This window comes from Panthera uncia, chromosome A2, assembly GCF_023721935.1.
Source record: "Panthera uncia isolate 11264 chromosome A2, Puncia_PCG_1.0, whole genome shotgun sequence".
Taxonomy (NCBI): domain Eukaryota; kingdom Metazoa; phylum Chordata; class Mammalia; order Carnivora; family Felidae; genus Panthera; species Panthera uncia.
In genome coordinates this window covers 4,911,008-4,922,944 of record NC_064816.1, presented here as the reverse complement: position 1 = coordinate 4,922,944, position 11,937 = coordinate 4,911,008, and positions in this window count along the sequence as shown.

Genomic DNA, 11,937 nt, shown 5'->3' with positions numbered 1-11,937 from the left:
GAGAGTGTGAATCAGAGAAGGGGTGTGGTTATTTAGCTTAGGGGTCAGAGGAGGCCTTTCTGCAGAGGTGACTTTTGAGGAGACCTGAAGGATGTGAGGGAGGGATATCTGGTACAGGCAGGGAAACAGCCCATGCAAAGGCCCTGGGGCAGGACTGGGCCTGGCAGTTGGAGGAACAACGCGGAGGTCCACGTGGCTGGAGCAGAGTGAGTGAAGGCGGGAAGAGGGAGGAGGGGTGGAGGGTAGAATTTGGGCTTTTACCCTGAGGAAACTGGGAGTCCCCGAGAGCTGCAGACCTGTCTCAGGTGCTCATGGGCGCCCTCTGGCTGCTGCCGGGAGGACGGACTGTGGGGGCCAGGGTGGGACTGGGGACCAGGACTGGTCCAGGTAGGGCATGACAGGATGGACCAGGTGGGGCTAAGGAGGGGGAAAGTGGGTTGATCCTGGCTAGCTTTTGAACCGGAGCTCCTAGGGTTTGCTGGGGGATTGGCTATGGGGTGTGGAGAGAGGAGCTGAGGGTCCCCCAGTGCTCCTGGTCTGAGTGAGCGAAGAACGGATGTGTCTGACACTGAGCCGGGGAAGCCAACCAGGTCACGTGACCTTTGACATGTTGCCAGGGACCCCCCGAGGCTGCAAACAGAGGTGTCAGCCTGGGATGGCATGCGGTGATTTTTAAAAAACTTTCGGGGCACCTGGGTGGCTCAGTCGGTTAAGCGTCCGACTTCAGCCCGGGTCACGATCTCGCGGTCCGTGGGTTCGAGCCCCGCATCGGGCTCTGTGCTGACAGCTCAGAGCCTGGAGCCTGCTTCGGATTCTGTGTCTCCCTCTCTCTCTCTGCTCCTCCCCCGTTCATGCTCTGTCTCTCTCTGTCTCAAAAATAAATAAACGTTAAAAAAAAATTAAAAAAAAAAAACTTTCAACTTGGTTTTCATCATTGCTTGGTCGGATTTGTCTCGTTCCTCTGGATGTGCAAATGGTTCCAAGCTGGAAAGAGTGTGTTTCAATAGCCAGCGCACTGAGTTTTGTTGTTTTTACCTCAAAGGTAACCTCTGCCAACAATTAACGCAATGCCAAGGTCACGACCGTCAGTGTCCCTTTCGCAGTCTGTTTGTGGCACGTGCCAAGCCGAAGGAGAAGTATCGGAAAAGATCTCACACCAGCATAAAATCGTTTAGATATCAGAATGTGGTCCCTCCCTGGTTGTCACTGTTCACGAAAGTTCCTGAAATTGGTATAATTGTGTTTCGATGGAGGATTCAGTGTATTTGACCCATAAGCGATTGTGATGCATTTGCATTTGCTTTTCTCTGAGTTTAACCCGTACCCGTTCTATTTTCCCCAAATGATATCTCTTTTTGAGATATAACTGACATATAATGTGGTGTGAGTTTAAGGTGTGCAATGAGGTGACTTCATACACTTGTATATTGTAGGATAATTACCGTGATTACCCCCATTGTGTTAGCTACCCCCTCCTGCCTCCATCACCTCACATAATTATCTTTTTTTTTGACAGCGAGAGAGTGTGTGAGTGGTGCAGGCAGGGAGAACCTTAAGCAGGTTCCCACCCAGCATGGAGCCCAACTTGGGGCCCGATCTCCTGACTCTGGGATCATGACCTGAGCTGAAAGCAAGAGTCAGATGCTCAACAGACTGAGCCACCCAGGAGCCCCCCCCCCCCCCAATTATCATTTCTTACTTGTGGGGAGAACATTTAAGATTTACTCTCCTAGCAAGCGTCCTGCTTGTTAACCAGCCAATGCCGAGGTCACTCTGGCCTCTCCAAGGCCCTGGGTGCTGACGTCAGTGACTACACCTGTGTCCCATCCTAGCAGCCCCTCCCATCCCCAGAGAGTGGGGTATATCGGTGTGCACCAGAGTGCGTGGACAGTCCCCCATTCTCCAGCCTTTGTGACATTTGGAGTTACCGAGTCACCATCCGTGAGGCCTCCGTTTATGGCTGGATGCCCTACAAGGCAAGCAAGGGCTGGGTGGGAAGGGTCGGTGAGGGGGTCTGGCCCAGACGGGCACGTTCATGAGTGGCTGCTGGGTCTACGCGCCGGGGAAGGGGACCCACTGAGTCCCCCGCCAGACCTGGAGCGGAGAGAGGCCCAAGCCAGCTCTCCCCGATGCCTGGTGCCCCGTCAGCTGCTTCCCAGCATGACTCTGGCCAATGCAGCCACATCCAGAGGCCCTCACCCAGTGTGTGGCCTTCTCAACTCCGCACCTCGGGCTCTCTTAGGTCTGTACTCCCCAGCGCACTGCCCGGTGGGCCCGGACCCACACACTCCGTGTGCGGACGCTTCCAGAACCTTTGTGAGCCAGCATCTGCAATCTGTCTCCCAGCAGCTGGCATCCAACACGTTGATCCTGCAATGCTTGCACCAAAGCCAGCATCCCCTCACATGGTACCAACTCTCAGGGCATAGGAGAATCTTCTAGCCTCGAGACTCCTGCTTTCCCATCAGCCAGTGCCAACGCCTCGATACTCAGGCCAGTTCTGAAGACGCCAACATCCCGGGCACGCAGACTCCCCACCGCTGGGCTGGGGGAACCCCAACTCTCACCCCTTCTCATCAGGCAGTAGGCGAGGCGCTCACCCAAACCGGGTGCTGTGCTCTATCTGGCCATGTGACACGTGGGCGTCCCGACACTCGGTCCCTTTTGTGTCCCAGATCCTGGCCGTCCTCTAAGGTGCTGACAGCCAAACACCGAAATAAATGGTCCGGCACATGGACGCCCTGCTGGGCCGTATGTCCCATCTCCAGCGTCTGTTAACCAGCCTCAATCAGAAAGCACCCAGCTCCCCCCAGCAGCCGAGAGGCCTGCCTCCAGCACCCCGCACGGTGCATGGGTATCCACAGCCGTTTCTCTAATCGCCATCTTCCCACTGGCCCCACGCGCCAACCTTCCACTGGATATGGGACGATGCAGACCGGCGCCTGGCCCTTGGTGTGTATTCCTTTTTTTTTAATGGTTATTTCTTTATTTGTGAGAGACAGAGAGAGAGAGAGAGAGAGAGAGGGAGAGAGAGGGAGACCGAGGATCCCACGTAGGCTCAGCGCTGTCAGCACAGAGCCCGATGCGGGGCTCGAAGCCTTGAACCATGAGATCCTGACCTGAGCCAAAATCGAGAGTCGCACGCTTAACGGGCCGAGCCCCCCAGGCGCCCCTCTTTTCCTTTCTCCAGCACTCAGCAGCCGGCTCCCGGTGCCCTGTCGCCCTGACACCCGGTGAGTTCTGTCCCCCAGTCCTCACCGGCCAACCCTCAGTATAGGGTGGCCCCACCATCCATGTCAAGAGCTCCACCTGTGCTAAGTTGACATAGCCGTGGCTGAACTCCCCACTAGGCTAACGTCCAGTGCTCTCACACCCGAGACTCCCTTTGTCACCCAGTACCCCGGCATGCCACCACTTGAGTGTTCGGCTCCCTGAGGGCCGTGCTTTGTTCACGCCCTGGTTATGGCCAGGTTCCGGGGGTGTGGGCTGTGGCCCGACTCTACTTGGTCCTGCTGTCCCCGGGGGCGGGGATCGTTCAGATTTCCTGACGGGGGGGAGCAGTATAATTTGGCTGGTGAGGCCAAGGGGCCCAAAGGGCTCGGACAGGGGGCCAAGAATACCTGTGTCGTGCCCCAGCTTAACCTTCTCTGCCTCCCCTTAACACCCAGGACTTCACTTTGGCTGGGGCCAGCTCAACTCCTCCCCTCCCCCAGGCTCGGCAGCAGTAAGGGGGATGGCCTGTCAGGGCTCTCCAGGGAGATAAAACCAATAGTGTATATATTAAGATATTTATTTTAAGCAATTGGCCGCAGCAATTGTGGGGGCTGGCAAGTCTGACGTTTGCAGGGTAGGCTGGAGACTCAGGCAGGAGTGGACGCTGCAGTCCTGAGGCAGAATTCCTTATTCTCTGGGAAACCACAGTTTGGGCTCTTAACGCCTTCAACTGATTCGACGAGGCCCACCCATATAGTGAAGGTAATCTGCTTTACTTAAAGGCAGCAGATTGAAGGCATAGCACCACAGCTACAAAATGCCTTCACAGCAACTCATAGATTAGCATTTGATGGATTGAATAACCGGGGGCTTTAGCCTAGCCAGGTTGGCACAAAACTACCCTTCACATCACTCCTCTCTGTCTGGGGCAGGAGGGATGTGAGGGGAGGAAGATCTGGGGTAGATGGGTCCTCTTAGACTCACCCAGGCTGTGTAGCCCGGTCCCACCCTGGTGTTTTGGGGTCCCTCTGGAGCTGAGGGGGTGTTCCTGCTACTGAGGAACGCTCTTCCTCTGGCCACCGAAGGAAGAGGACTCTAGGAGACCCCAGACAACCACTCACAATGCCAAAAATAAATTCAACTTCTGTCTTGTGTGAGCTGCCTCATTCCTCCGCGGGGCAGGGCGATGAGGGAGGGAAGCTGGAAAGAGGGTGGGCCTTGGTGGGGGGGATGATATCAATGAGAATAAATACCCAAAAGCGACCCCTGGGAGGGTGAGGCTGGTTTCCCCACGTCTCTGCTCTGGAATCAACTTGATGTGAAATGTGGGGGCTGGAGTAGAGTAGGGAAACTGAGGCACGGTGGGGGACTCTCCAAGACTCCAGCATGGAACCCATCAGGGCAGGTGAAATAGAGCTAGGACCCTGACTTTCTCTTCTGACCATGCACCGCCCATCCTCGGCTGTGATTGGCTGCAGCCCCAGCTCCCAGCCACTATCTCCTCTTTCTGGCCACAGCCCTTCCTTGGCTCAGGAGCGGGCTTGTAACTCACTCAGAGCCAGTGAGAGGCGAGGAAACTTGCTGGGGATTCTGGGGATGCGTGTCTCCCGCTCCCTCCTTTTTTTCTTTCTTTGGGGCAACTGGAAGAGGCCTTCAATGTGGCCCTAGATAGCGTGGTTTGAGGATGGGGGAAATGGCAGTGGCCATATTGTGGACCACAGGGTTGGGACGGGGGCTTTCGCTGCAGTGTGAAGCCCGAACGTAAAGCCCAGGCAGCCTCAGATAGCAGAGGGAAGACACCAGAGCCTTGGTGATATCATGTGAGTGCCTGGATCAAACCTCACCTGCCGCTGTCGGGCTGTCATCTTTATTGTGATAATGAAGATAATGATACATGACATTATGTACCCCTTACTACATCCGGACCTTCATTCCAGCCATTTGGCATGTATGAACCTACTTAATTCTCCCAACAACCCTCCAAGTTAGGTACCGTTATTATCCCCCTTGTGCAGATGAGGAAACTGAGGCACGGGGAGGGGGAAAGCAATTCTCCCAAGGCCACATAGCTGGGGTGGGCAGGGCCATGATGCCTGGGCCCCCCATTCTGTGTGAGATCCAGCCTCTTCTGTCATTTACACCCAAAGGGGTCCCGACTGATTCCAGGTGATGCCAGAGTCACTTCTCTCTTGCATGGGGTCCCCGAGGCCCTACAGGAGGTGGCCCCTGCCACCATCTCTGTGTCGCGTCCCCACCGCTGTCCTTACCTCACTCACTTCCAGCCCCATAGGCCTCCTCCCTGTTCCTCCGAATCCCTGAATTTACTCCCGCCTCAGGGACTCTGCCCTCAACTGCTACTGTCCCCTCTGCCTGACATGCCTTCTTCTCCTCCTGGTTAACCCAGCCATGTCCTCAGGGCAGTGGTCCTCGACCACCTTTCTGCTGACCTCAATCTAGGCCAATAGAGCCCGGAGGTCAAGAACACATGCCCTGTGGGGTCATAGCTAGTTCCGTCCCTTCCTAGTTGTGTGACCTTGAGCCATTACCTTGATCCCCTTGTGCCTCAGTTTCCTCATCTGTAAGATGGGGTAATGATAGTACCCTGCCTCACAGGTTTGGATGAGGAATAAGGTTACAAAGTGTAAAGTGATTAGAATAGTGTGGGACATTGGGAATGCCATCTGGTGCAGCCACTCTGGAAGACAGTCTGGAGGTTTCTCAAAAAACTAAAAATAGAACTACCCTACGACCCAGCAATTGCACTACTAAGTATTTATCCACGGGATACAGGTGTGCTGTTTCAAAGGGACACATGCACCCCCATGTTTAAAGCGGCACCATTGACAATAGCCAAAGTATGGAAAGAGCCCAAATGTCCATCAATGGATGAATGGATAAAGAAGCTGTGGTATATATATACAATGGAGTATTACTCGGCAATCAAAAAGAATGAAATCTTGCCATTCGCAACTACCTGGATGGAACTGGAGGGGATTATGCTAAGCAAAATCAATCAGAGAAAGACAAATATCATATGACTTCACTCATGTGAGGACTTTAAGAGACAAAACAGATGAACATAAGGGAAGGGAAACAAAAATAATATAAAAACAGGGAGGGGGACAAAACAGAAGAGACTCATAAATACGGAGAACAAACTGAGGGTTACAGGAGGGGTTGTGGGAGGGGGGATGGGCTAAACGGGTCAGGGGCATTAAGGAATCTACTCCTGAAGTCATTGTTGCACTATATGCTAACTAATTTGGATGTGAATTAAAAAAAATAAAAAATAAAACAAGTTAAAAATAAAAAAAATAATATAAAAATGAAAAAAAAAGAATAGCGTGGGACGCTTAGCAATCATGCAGGCAGCACATAATAATAATATAATACTAATTAAGATATATATTATATACTAATATACTAATAATGATATTATTATTCATATTATTATTTTGTATTTTTCTGCGACCACTTGGAGATTATATTTGTGTTTATTAAAACAGCAAAGTGTGGGAAACCATGAGATATTTTTCATTGACAAGTGTAAATATTATTTCATACATGAACGATAGTGCTGATGAGTTTGAGTAATATCTTAAACATGGAAAGTTATTCTTTTTAGTTCTTTAATTCTACTTCTTCAGCTTTATCGAGGTGTAGTTGACAAATAAAATTGTTAGGTGTGTGAAGTGTACAAAACTTCTTTTCAAGAAATTCTTCCTTGTTGTAACACTAATGAATGAATCAAGAAAATAAAATGTTACATCAGTGCTACGACTTGGTGCCTGCCAAACCTGTACGGCGTGTGGATATTAAAATTCACTTAGTGACTGGCCACTTGTTACGTAAAATATTTTTATTTATTAAAATTTTTTTCTTAAGCGTTTATTTATTTTTGAGAGAGAGAGAGAGAGAGCCAGAGCCAGACTGGGGGAGGGGCAGAGAAAGGGAGACGCAGAATCCGAAGCAGGCTCCAGGCCCTGAGCTGTCAGCACAGAGCCCCACGCCGGGCTCGAACCCACCAGCCGTGAGATCAAGACCTGAGCCGAAGTCGACTGACCGCTCAACGGACTGAGCCACCCGGGCGCCCCAACATAAAAACATTTTTATATCGGACACTAATGAACTTTTCACCATCTGCATTTATTTCGTGCCTATTAGGACTTTTTCACTTCAGGATTACTGCCGAAGGTGAATTTGTTTTATAGGAGCGGGGAATTAAAAAATAACCCCATTGGGGGGTCACGTACTCCGGGAACGCGGCTGGGGCGGCGGTGAACGTCTGCGGAGTGAACCCGCGAAGGAGGGTGCAGTCCCACACTGTGCCCACCAGGCGGCGCTGTCCCCCAAGTCGAGACCCGCTCGATCCCACCTGGGCGTCAATCCTCAAAACCAGCGGGGTCTGGGGGTGGGAGCGTGCCTCGGGCTTCTGCGCACCTGCAGCCCGCCCCCCGCCCCATCCGGTTCACCCACCCCGGGGGCCACGTGCGAGGGCTTTCCTACCAGCAGCTCTGACCACCTCTCCCAGGATCCCTCGGAAACACGTCCATGCGGATCCTTACCTCTAAGCCTTTGCCTGTGCTGTTCCCTCTGCCTGGAATACCTGCCGTCCGCATTCACTCTTGTCCGCTCAGGAAATTCATACTGAAGTTAAAGATCCGGCTTCACGTTCCCCCGGGGGCACGTTACTAAATTGCTCTGTGCTTGCTTCCTCTGGTAGGTAGACTGGACAGAGGGCGTATGTCTTTGGGGAGAAGGATTAGGAAATCTGAAAGGCAAGGAGGAGCCACAGAGGGTGTTTGAGCAGGGGAGTGTCCTCAGTTGGAAGAGAAAGGGACCTTTGCTTTTGCTCCTCTGATCTTTCCAGAAGGGTCTTAGGGGGGTGGAATGACATTCTGTAGCTTTGGCCAGCCAGACCACCCGCTTGCTGGGCCCCCAGGGGGCAGACCAGCAGGACCCCCTCCCTCCCTTGGCGCACGCCTGGTGGTGAGGTTTGCTCCCCAGTGACTCCCCCACCCCCACCCCGAGTTGAAGCCAGCCCACAAACAGCTGCTCCCCGGGCAGACACCAGGTGGGGGGACCGCTCTGCAGGGAAAGCCACGAGCTACAGGCTGGGGGCCGGGGTGTCACCTTTACGGAAGCGCTGGTGACTCCCTCCACCGCGGAGGAGTTTGGAGGCCCCACGCGGCTGATGTGGCTCGTGGCTCGCGCAGGACCGGCTGGGGAAACAGCGACCCGGGAAGTGAGCCCCGTGTGCAGGTAGAGGTCCACCTGGGCTGGCCGACATCCAGGGCACCGGGGGAACCCCGGGAACAACCCCCCCCCCACCCCCAGGCCACCTCCTGCTGCCCATCTCAGTCCCTTTCTCTGTCTTTTTCTGCCCCCCTCCAGCTTTCCTGCCCCAGCTCTCTCTCTTTCTGTGTCTCTCCCTGTCTCGCTGGGTCTCTGGCTCTCTTTGGGATTCTCTCTGTGTGTCTCCCTACCTGTGTATCTCTCTGTCTCTGTCGGCCACATCTCTGTTGCCTCATCAGAGCCGGGCTCAGGGCTGGGTGAGGAAGAACAGGCCTTTCTCCAAGTCGGAGGGACCTGTCCTCCCCCTGCCCCGAGGGAGACCCGGCGTGGCCCGGGGGAAGGGATGGGGCGGGCTGGCCGGCGGGGTGGGGGCCAGGGCCAGCCGTGTGCGGGACCATCTGGCTTCAGACCCCAATGCCCGCCTCCATTTTGGGGGGCCTCCTGCGGCCACCTCCTCTCTGTGCCCCAGCTTCTGCTGGCTTCTGTCCTTTCCCTTTCCCCTCCTGGCTCCCGCCCTCCTCTCTGCTCCTTCCACTCGTGTGGCCCCCACACCCGACCCCTGTTCCCCACCTCAGGAGGCTGACGACAGCTGTTGTCGCCTTGTCAGCACTTATGGGACGAAAATGTACCGGCTTCGTGTAACCCTGAAAAGGACCGGATAGTGCTGGTCCCCATGGGTGGCTATGCCTGTTGGTGTGTGTGTGTGTGTGGGGGGCGCTGAGTGGGAGGTCAAGGTCCCAGAAGAGGATGCCTGGGGACCTGGGAGGGTCTGCTGTGGTGTGGTTGTCTAGGGGTCTGGCTGTAGGAGAGGGTGGGGTTTGTCACGGGGTGAGGGGGGTCCCACGTGTTCCGGGATCTGGTGGTTAGGTGGGTCCAGCAGCCATGCAGACCCGTGTGTGTGCATGTGTGTGTCTGTTGTGGGGTCTGACTGTCGTGGGGAGATGCACGTATGCTAAGGACTTGGGGGAGTTGGGGTCCAGTGGCCGTGGGGATGGGAGTGAGCGTTTGTTGCCGAGTTCGTGGTCACAGACCTCTGGCTGTTGTCTGCTGGGGTCTGCTGCGTGTGTGGGACGTTGTTCGTGGCTTAGTGGCCATCTGTGCTCTCTCTTTCTCTTTCTTTGCTGGCCTCCGTCTCTCCTTCCCTCTCTGCCCTTCCTGCCTTTTCTGTTTCTGTATCTCTTTCTCTTCCTCTCTCTCTCTCTCTCTCTCTCTCTCTTCTCTGTCCCTCCATAATGCACTTTCATCCACGTGTTTATTGAGCAATTGTTTTGTGCCCACCATATGGCAGTAGCAGGTGCCTGGGGGGCTCTGGGCCCTGCTCAGATGGGAAGAGGAGGCGAGACATGCCGCGACGACCCACGGTTGCCCTGAAGGTAGAGTCACTTAGCGCAAACCACCTGGATGTTGTGTCTCTGAGACCACGCGCTGCTGGGTCGGGCCTTGTTCCCCAAACTTCAAGTCTTCACAGAGGGTTACGGGCATTGAGAGAGGGGATCAACCATATAGATATTGAAGTGGGAGGGCATTCCAGGTAGAAGGCATATACTGTGCAAAGGCCCTGGGGTGGGACCAGGCCTGGCATGTCAGAGGAACAGGAAGGAGGCCTTCATGGCCCGAGTGGAGTGAGCAAGGGGGGAGATGGGGAGGAACAAGGGCAGGGAGGGAGAGGGGCAGGTGGTACAGTGCCTTCTGGGCCTCTGGAGGACTTGGGCTTTCATCCTATCGGAGGTGGGAGCCCTGGAGGGCTGGACATGTCTGGGGTTCTACGGACATGCCAGCCCCATGCTTCAGACATGACCGCTTGCTCTGGGTCCCTCCCCCCCCCCCCCCTTTTTAAATATTTTGGTAAGATACACATAACATAAAATTTGCATCTTAACCATTTACAGGCATAGAAGTCAGTGGTATTAAATACGTCCCTAGTGTTGTGCACCATCCTTCTCCAGAACTTTCTCATCTTTCCGAACTCAATCTCGGTCCCCGTGAAACGCTGACTCCCCTTCCCCTCCCCCGCCCCTGGCTCCCACCATCCCCCTTCTGTCTACGTCTCTGGCTACTCCGGGGACCTCATTTCAGTGGATTTATACAGTATTTGTCTTTTTGTGTCTGGCTTATGTCACAGGACCTAGTGTCTTCTGGGTTCTTCCATGTTGTCAGATTATCCTTTCTTTTTAGGCTAAGTGTTCCATTGTGTGGACGGACCACATCTTGTTTGTGCATTCATGTGTTGATGGGTGCTGGGTTGCTTCCACGTTTTAGGTATCATGCCCTGTGCACTGAACATTAGGTGTGCAAATATTTCTTAGAGTTCCTGCTTGCTTTCTTTTGAGAGAGAGAGAGAGAGAGGGAGAGGGAGAGAGACTCTTAAGTAGGCTCCATGCCCAGTACCAAGCCCATCCAGGGGCTGGATCCCACGACCCTGGGATCATGACCTGAACTGAAATCAAGAGTCGGACGCTCAACCGACTGAGCCACCCAGGCGCCCCAAATCCCTGCGTTCAATTCTCTTGGGTATTGACCCCATAAATGCAACTGCTGGATCACATGGTGGTTCCATTTTTAAGTTTTTGAAGAACCCCCGTACTGTTTTCCGCAGCGAACAGCCGTGCCGTTTTATATTCCCACCAACAGTGCCTGAAGGTTCTGGTTTCACAACATCATCGCCAACATTTGTTATTTTCTGTGTGTGTGTGTGTGTGTGTGTGTGTGTGTGTTTTAATAGTAGCTGTCCTCAGGTGTGTAAGGCCGTATCTCGCACAGTTGACGCTTGAAGACAGGAATTAGGGGCACCGACCACATCCCACAAGCCGAAAGCCCACGTACAGCTTTCGGCTCTCCGAAACCTAACTGCAGTCAGCCTACTGTTGGCCGGAAACCTTAGTGATAATGTGGACGGTCCATGAATGCGTATTTTGTATGTTCGGGTATTAGGTGCTGTGTTCTTATAATGAAGTCATTGTGAGAGAACAGACAGTGTTGTTAAGGAAGTCATAAGGAAGAGAAAATACGTTTACGGTCCTGGATGGTATTTATAAGCAATTTGCGGGTCAGTGGAACCACGCAGTCCTAACCCGCGCTGTGCGAGGGCCCGCTCCCGTTTTCCTGTGCGTTTCCTGAATGATCAGTGATGCTGAGCCTCCCCTCATGGGCTTACTGGCCACTTAGGCATCTTCTTTGGAGAAATGTCTGTTCAAGCCCTTTGCTCAATTTTTAATTGAGGGTTCTTTTTTTTTTTTTTTTTGTCATTGCTGAGCTATAGGAGTTCTCTATATGTTTTGGATATTAATCTATGATTTGGAGATATTTTCTTCCATTCTGTGGGTTGCCTTCTTGCTCTGTGGCTTGTGTCTTTTGATGGTGACTTTCTTTTTCTTCCTTCCTTTATTTCCTTCTTTCCTTCCCTCCCCTCCCCCCCCCCCCCCCCCCCCC